The sequence below is a fragment of the Lissotriton vulgaris genome, chromosome 12, assembly GCF_964263255.1.
Source record: "Lissotriton vulgaris chromosome 12, aLisVul1.2, whole genome shotgun sequence".
Classification (NCBI taxonomy): Eukaryota; Metazoa; Chordata; class Amphibia; order Caudata; family Salamandridae; genus Lissotriton; species Lissotriton vulgaris.
In genome coordinates, this window is record NC_141700.1 from 737,941,015 (window position 1) to 737,950,184 (window position 9,170).

Here is a 9,170-nt window from a genome sequence, read left to right on the forward strand (position 1 = left end):
AGAGACACGGGACACTTCCTTCGGCGTCAAAGATTCAAGGTTTATTTGCTGCAGGGAACACAGAAGTCACGACAAGTACACCACGTGCAACTTGGGGAGACTGCTTCAAATTGCTTCTGTGGATCGCTCCTTTTATACAGTTTTTACCCATAGGACAACATGGTACACAAAAGTTTACAACCTGGTTCTCACCATTATCCCCCAGAGGGGTCGCTTTGGTCACTTTGATACACATGAGGTCCGGAACATAAGTGCGGAAACATTTGGCGGTTCCCAACTGTAAAAACCCATCTTCCCACCATTAGCAAATTCCAATCAGCAGTAAAACAGATCGAAATAGGGACAAGGACAGGTGTAGAGGAAGACGGAGACAGTGGGGAGATCGGAAAGGGTGTAAAAGGGGAGGTATCGGGAAACACGAGATACAGGCATCAAAGGGACGTGCCTAATGAGATGCACGGCTGAGACAATAAGTCCGTGCGGCAAGATGAGCCTCGAGCGGCGCCATCTGCCTTACAGTAGCATCCCCCTCGTCATAAAGACACTCACAAAGAACATGTGTCTTCCGCAAATATCTTGGGAGTCCCAGGGTCGCGAAGCGGACATCGTCCGTTCGCTGGCTACTTGAGGGCAAGAGACAAAATGGATGCCGTATCTAAGATGGAACCCGTGGGTACAGATGAAAAACCCACATAACAAACGGACGGTTTAAGTTAGCGCAGCGAAACTGCGCATACTTACTAAACTCGCCATTTGCGGTTCATAGATACCAGACTCGACCATATTCGTGCGAGTCAAAAACACCACTTACAATTGTCACGGAACCTCAGACGCTCCTTTTGCCCTCATGTAGGCAAGCACTAGTCAGAATCATATTCGATATTCATCAGACCATCGAGATGTTGCTGTAGCATAGCTCTGTCCAACCGAGTCCCCTTGGTAACAGATGGTTGTCTCATACACGTTGTAGCACAGAGGCCACATAAGGCAGGACCACACTGCACACAAAGGCAACACGTGAACAGGAACACTACAACGACTCCGATGATCATCAGAATCTTCCAACCCCAAGTCGACATCAGACCCCAAAACCACCCAAGTAGCGTCCAATCCCCTACATCCACGTGTATGGATTCGGAGATCTTATGCAACCTCGAGATGGCTTGATAGACAGTAGGAGCATTATCTGGAATAAAAATGCAGCAGCTCGAATGGATCACCTTACATACCCCACCTCGATCTGCTAAGATGACATCTAAAACCATACGGTTTTGTAACGTCATAAGTCTATCCGCCTGAAGTTCTGTGGTGATATTACCAAGGGCACTAGCAGTAATATTAGCTGTCGATTCTACCACTCGAGTCAACTGTCTCAGGTTCCTACTATTAACCATAGGTCCCCAAAACGGGAGGAAACCCTTGAAAAAGTCTCCTGCCTCTTGACCGGCAGTATCCTCTTCGCTAATTACGCCTCGCACAACTCTAGTCTTATGATAATCGGCATCTACAGTGAACGTCGGAGGCAACAAATTTGCAATGAAGCATGAGCCCATGAAGTCAGCGGGCAACCATGCATATGCACGATCATAGCAGATAAAGTATGTACCCTTGGCAGCCAGAAACACAGGGGACGAGACCATCGGCAGTATGTAATTTTCAGTGCAAGCACTTGCTCCAAGTCGGGCTTGCGATCTTCGGCCACGACCCATAAGACAAAAATTACCAGTGTGGGGTACGACCCATATCGGAGGCGAGCTTTTAAGCTGCTTTTCGCTAGTGAACGCACTATATTCACCTCTACTTAGGACCCTATAGGCCTGTACCTCTTCTTCGGGAATAAGCGAGGGATCATAGATATCACTATCTAAATCCTCTATTGCTATCGACAAAGGTTTTTGATACGAGGTAGGACCAGAGTAGGGGGAACGTGGTTCTCGAATGGGGTGGAAACCCAGTGCGCTTCGAAACATTGTTTGGAATGCTCGAGCTGACCCTTGGGAACTATACGGTAATACCAGATATGGAATTCCCTTATCCGTAGTATGTGGCATCAACCCACACACCCAACAATTAGTAGTGTTAACCACTAACTGATGCTGATGAAGGAGCTGAATAAAGGAGTTGTTGCGGAATTCTACACGTCTAGCCTGTTCGTGTTCCGGTAACATGTGAAAGGAATGGGGAGAAATAGTGGAGGTAAGTTTAGGGTCAGGAGTAGGAGTAGGTGTAGCAGAAGGCAAGAAGTAAGACATCGTATAATACACCCCACCCGCCAATAATGCAGAAGCAGTCAAGAACAATACAAACAGTTGGAATATAAAACATTTGGTACGACTGAGTTGCTGCAGCTTGAACCTGTGAATCTGAGCTCCCACCAAATCATTCAGCTTCGAGAATGCCATTCCCTACGACCGTCCGCAACGTTTCTTGACGCACTTCGTTCTGTGTAGCAATAGTCAATCCCTAGGAGTTCCCAGGAACCGACGGCCTTTAACCTAGCGTCAAGACCTACTATTCAGAAGGAAGTACGCGCGCGGCCCTACGGCCTTCAATGCACAATATGTATATATGCAAAAAACAAAGTCTCTCAGCTGAGGAAGCAAAAAGTATAAGGAATGAAGCTCAATATATGTACAAAATAATCACAGTAACATGAATGTTCAAAACTGATCACGGAAAACGGGATAATGCAGTTATCAATACAGAAAAGCAGGATCTTTTATTAGTCTTTAGTGCGAGATCGTAGAAAGTATCGGGTTTTCCCAGGACGTGTCTGCTCGTCAAACAAAGGATCCGTTGAAGAGACAGCGTCCTGCTGATCAGTTGAGTGTTCTGGTCTTGAGTCTTTCGATGCTAATTGTTCAACAGTGTCTTTCTGCTGCGCTGAGGATTCTCCAACAGGCTGTGCGTCGCTAAAAGGCACAAACGCCGGCAATGTTTCTGTTTCAGATGACGCAATGCCTCTCCTTACCCATGGGTCTGCCGGCAAAGGAATGGGGACTCTTTTGGTATGGGTGGCATGCACCCAATTCTTACGACCCTCGAGACGAACAGCAGTCCTCGTGGCAAGGTGCACCTGGTAGGGTCCAGTAAACCTCGGGTCCAGGTTATTCTTGCGTGAAAAATTTCTCGTCACCACCCAGTCTCCGGGCTGGAGCTGGTGGCCTGGACCCTCCGTCTGCGTCGGCAATGCGTCGTAAACCTGTTGGTGAATTAACCTCAGTTTAGCAGTCAAGTCATGCAGGTAATCGATCAACATTGGGTACTCAAGATCACAGAACATTCCTGGCCTAGGAACCCCCCACACATTCGCAGGACGGCCGAACACTATTTCATAGGGGCTAAGCCCTACTCGGGAGTGTACAGTCGCCCTAGTTGACAGTAATGCTAAAGGTAAAGCGTCAGGCCACGAAAGACCAGTCGTAGCCTGAATCTTCGCTAACTTTAGTTTGAGGGTGCCGTTGTACCCTTCAACCAATCCAGCTGACTGGGGATGATTGGCGCTGTGGAATTTCTGATTAATTCCAAGGCCCTTACACACACTCTTCATCACACTACCCACAAACTCACTTCCGTTATCTGACCACACGACTCTAGGCATTCCATACCGAGGAAAATATTCCTTCAGTAGGATTTTCGCAGTAGACAAAGCAGTATTGTCTTTGAGAGGATAGGCCTCAATCCATCGGGAGAATGCGCAAACCACAACTAAAACGTATTTCAGGTTATTGCATCGCTCCATATGGATGAAGTCCAATTGAATCACCTCAAAGGGGCATGAAGGAGGAGCAAAACTGCCAGGAGGAGTTGGGGTTCCTTTGCCAGGATTATACATCATGCACACCATACAATTCTTCACCAAACGTTCAGCACATTTCGTAATGCCATCATTCTTCCACACCGGAGACAATAATTTGCAAATACCTTTCGCGCTAATATGTGCTAACCCATGCGCCATTGTCACAACGGCCAGCACATACGCATCCGGTAACATCCATCTTTTCTGATCAGACAAATCAATCCAACAACCATTCGCATCCAACTTTCCCGTACTTTCTTTCCACTTCGCCTTTTCAGTCTCGGTGGCCTCATTCTGAATTGCTTTCACACTCTCGACAGTGTCCTCACACATACTCGATTCTGTAGGCCACCTTACCGAACTCGTCACATACATCCGAGTGCTAAGGTTCCGGGCAGTCTCCTTAGCAGTCTCATCCGCAAACGCATTACCACGACCAACATCATCCGTCACCTTACGATGCGCACTACATTTAACAATCGCAACTTGCGTAGGCAAAGTCAATGCATCCAAAAGATCATTCACAAGCTGGCCATGCTGTATCTTCGTACCGTGCGACGTCAAAAAACCTCTCTCTCCACAATCGTCCAAAACTGTGAGCGACGCCAAATGCGTATTGGCTATCGGTAAACACATTCACACGTTTCCCTTTCGCTAACACACATGCTCTAGTGAGAGCAATCAATTCTGCAGCTTGGGCAGAATTCTGATTCAACCTCGCAGTCTCAACAACAGTATTCAATGTTACAACAGCATAAGCAGTAGTCACATCGCCATTCGGCAACTTAAAACATGACCCATCCACATACAGTGTGCCATCCGGATCTTCCAATGGGGTGTTTTTAAGGTCCACTCGACCCTTTGTTTCCTCTTCAGTCCTCAAGTAGCAATCATGTTCTGCTACCTCATCTGACTCTGTGCTAATTGGTAACAAAGTTGCCGGGTTCAGAACATTACAACGTTTTATCTGAATGTGGCTTGCCAAGAGCGTCAACTCGTACCCAGACAACCTCGCACTCGTCAAGTGCTGAGTTTTCGTTCGATTCAAAAGAGTATCGACTGCATGCGGAACCATTACCGTAAGCATATTATCCATGACCAATCCTGCTGACTGTCGGATGGAGACCGCGGCTGCCGCAGTTGCTCTCAAACAACTCGGCAATGCCCTAGCTACCGGGTCCAAAGTCGAGGAAAAATATGCGCATGGACGTTGCTTACCACCAAAAGGTTGCGTTAAGACACTCAACGCACAACCTTCCCTCTCGTGAACATATAATGTAAACGGCTTACTGTAGTCAGGAGTACCTAACACAGGAGCCGAACACAATGAATCACGCAATTCAGAAAAACTTTTCTGACAGTCGTCCGTCCATGGTAAAGGAGTCGTAACATCCTTGCACGTAAGAGCCACTAATGGTTTCGCTAGCAATGAAAAATTTGGAATCCATTGCCTGCAGTACGACGTGATACCTAGAAAGGCACGCACATCTCTTTGGGTTTTTGGCACAGCCATTCGCGCAATTGCCGCAATTCTCTCTGGGGTCAACCTCCTTCCCTCCTTTGACAATAAGTGACCTAGATAGGTTACTTCTTGACAACAATATTGGAGTTTAGAAGGGGACACCTTATGATTCAACTCACAGAGATGTTGCAGCAACGACACTGTAGCAATTTTGCAAATGTCCTGAGTATCAGCAGCCACCAATAAGTCGTCGACGTATTGGATCAAAGCCGCACCAACCGGCAACCTAAACGCATCCAGTTGACCCTTCAAGGCTTGGCTGTAAATAGATGGACTTTCACAGTAGCCCTGAGGAGCGCGTTTGAACCGGAAGCTGCGTCCACCAAGAGAGAAACCGAAAAGGTCCCTGCTCTCCTCGGCAATCGGGATGCTGAAAAACGCATTTTTCAAGTCAATCACCGAAAACCATGATGCAGAAGCTGGAATCAGAGTCAGTAGCGCCGTGATGTCAGGCACAACGGGAAATTGAGGAACCACAATTTTATTCACCTCCCGTAAATCGATAACAAAGCGATAAACAGGCGGTTTTGAAGGATCAGTACGTTTGAGAATGGGCAGCACAGGGCTGTTGCACACGTTTCCCCGAGTCTCTTCAATAACATCTTTCTCGATCAAATCATAGATGATCGCCAACAGTGCTCGTTCACCATCAAGGGAGATACGATATTGGGGAATACGTGGCAGTCGCACATTAGATTTCAACTGTACAACGTAAGGGGAGATATCAAGTAGGCCCACGTCATTTGGACCCGTTGCCCACAAAGACGCAGGAAGAGAACTCAATTCCGGTGGGAGCTTATCGAGGGACAAATACATAGGAGAGACAACCCTCTCTCCTAACGTAAGCTTTACACCCGCAGGAGAACAATACAAAGTCGCGTACAAACGTTTAAGCAAATCCAGGCCCAAAAGATTTTCACCACAACCCGTAGTCAAAATCAACGGAGCTTCTAGCTCACGTGGCCCAATTTTAAGGGGCAAAGGGCGTGAAACTGGATTGCTAACAGGGGCGCCAGAGAATCCAACGGAAACATTTGTTAAGCCAGACAAAGGTGCGCCAGGGAGTTTCAAATGCATGATAGAACTTTTCGCTGCACCAGTGTCCAACAGAAAAGGCTCAACGACGCCCGATGTAGCAACTGCGACGTAAGGCCCTCTCTGATCAACCGGAACTGATACCACTCCCTCTCCTTGTCTTTGGCTGTCCTAGTAATTACTGTCGTCAGTTCCCTGATCGACGTAATAATCATCTACATTGTACTGCGCAGATCGTCCTTGCGACGATCCACGTTGATCAAAACAATTATCGGAATTTGATGAGTTATCTGAGCGATCGTTCTGAGCACCACGACCTCTACCACGTGATGCCTGCTGTGAACCACCACGACCTCCTCTAGATGAGTTGCCACTGTTACGTTCGCTCAAAACAGGACAATTGAATTTAATGTGTCCCTCCTGTCTACAATAAGCACATTGATTGCACCCTAACGAAGATCTTTGGGAGGAGGAGTCATTACGAGTTTGGGATCTGTTCGATTGCGGCTGCGATCTATTCTGTTGTGAATTATTCTGATTCGAACGTGGAGGATACGCTTGCTGAAGCAACACTTTAGTTTTCAGTTCCTTCGTCTTTTTGTCAGCACGGTCGTTCTCCTCTTTCTCCCTATTCTCATAATATTGCGCCGTAGCCAATATCTGAGCCGAAGTAGAAACGGCCCATGCACTTTCCGAATTCTTTAACTTATTGCTCAGATCGGGCAATAAATTCGAAACAAATTTGTCCACAAACAATCTTTGACCACCCTCGGTGCCCATATCCTGGCCACTATGGTCGATGAATGCCTCCTCGAACCTCGTAAAGAAGTCGGAAACACTCTCGTCCTTTTTCTGTTTACAAGCTGACAATTTGTCCCAGTTCACCTTCATAGCTGGCATAAGAGTTTTCATTAGCGTAATAATTCTTTGAGGAAGGTCAATAATCAACTGGTCGGGTTTAGTAGCAGCCGCTTGTCCGGCATCTGCCGCTACAATGGCAGCCCAAGCACCACCTAATTCATTCGGATGGTTTTCATGGCGAATCTTAGCCCATACCGGTTGCGGTACGACATTGCCGAACAACATATCGATATCGGCAAGATTCATTACCGTAGCATCTACGAGCTGCGATAATTCCTTGTAATACCCTGTAGGGTTCTTGCGAGGGTCAGGCAAAGATTGCTTCACCTGTAACACTTCCGAGCGTTTCCATGGGAGATGTATCCATACTCTCTGGAAGTGCGCCAATACCGGAGGAGCAGCATTAGGATTAGCTGGTATCCAAACCGGTGGAACTTCACGCATAGGGAATTGACCAGACTCATCTGTCTGTCTTTCGACATCCTCGACAAACAAGGCTTGAGGTATAGGAGTGGGACGAAAAGATAGCAACCGCTCAACAGCACGTCGAACGTTGGTATCCACTATCAGCCCATTTGCGAACTGGAGCTGGAGATCAGACAGAGCGGTGAACACCTCGTCAGACGCATCGGCCGCTATCTGATCATGAAGGAACTTACACATTTCGTTGAACACATATTTCTGGGTCGGTATATTAAATTGACAAAATGTATCGAGTACGACACGAGGTGGACATCTAAGAGGGTGCGTCATCCAACCCATCGCCATATTATATAGCGAAGCACGTTCCCTATTACCAGGAAGCTGACTACGTCTCTGAGGACCATCTGAACCAGCGGACCCAAGAACAGGTCCGAGTGAATGAAAGAAACTAGCCGCAAGAGGAGAATTGCGACTACGAGTAGAGGGAGAAGTATAGGACACAGGACTAACAAGTGAAGGAGTAGAAACAGTAGCAACAGCAGGAGTTAACAAAACAGGAGCAGTAGCGGGAGCAGGAGTATGTGGAAGCGGAGGAGCAGTAGGGATAGCAACAGGCAAAGGAGCAGGAACAGTCGGAAGGGCAGGTGCAGGTTGAGGAACAGGCGGAGGAAGAATAGGTGCAGGAACAGGTACAGGGGGAATCACAGGGGCTGTGGTACCCTGTACGTACGGAGGTGGCGACTTCATAAGATAAGACATTAAAGGATCCTCAACTGGCTCTTCCTTCTTTTCCGGCTCCATAGGCAGAGCGGGATAACATTTATCTACGGTCATACGCTGTAATCTGTCAAACACTTCCTTATCCTTAACCTCCTTATCATGCTGGAACTGCTCTGCTTTCTTCACTATGGTAGCAACATTATCTCGCTGAGTACGTTTATTCTGTCTGATTTCTTTCTGTCGGGCTTCTTTACGCCACAACCGAAAGGCATCAAACATGGCCGGCCTTGACTTTCTTTCAAACAATTTAATCTCTAGATTATCTAAGATCGGGGCCTCGAAGCTACCATGAGGTGGCCAACGAAGGTCGCCGTCCTTCTTCGTGTATTTAATCCAATAATCGTTAAAGGTAATTGGGCCTAGCCCATGTTTACTATAGAGCTCATAAGTGGGAGTTCCAACCGGAGGTATCGGACACGAGTCCTCCAGTCGGGAATCCGTACCACAAGGTCTGAAACAACTAAACAAAGTACTGCGGCCAGGCATCTTGCACACTAGCCGAGTTTCACAAACTTCAAGGGTTACGGGATTTACCAAGTCCCAGCAAAGAACAAAACCCTCGGTTTTTGGCGGCTGCAGTCGTCAAACAACACAACAAAGTACGCTAGCAAAGTGTCACCGACAAAAACACTCACACAGCGCTAACAACAAAAACACTCGCTAAAGTGTCAACAACCAAGAACTCTGGGAGCGACCCACAAATACTTAACTCAAAGATCGATGGCGTCACCAGGAAGGCCCGTCAGTCGT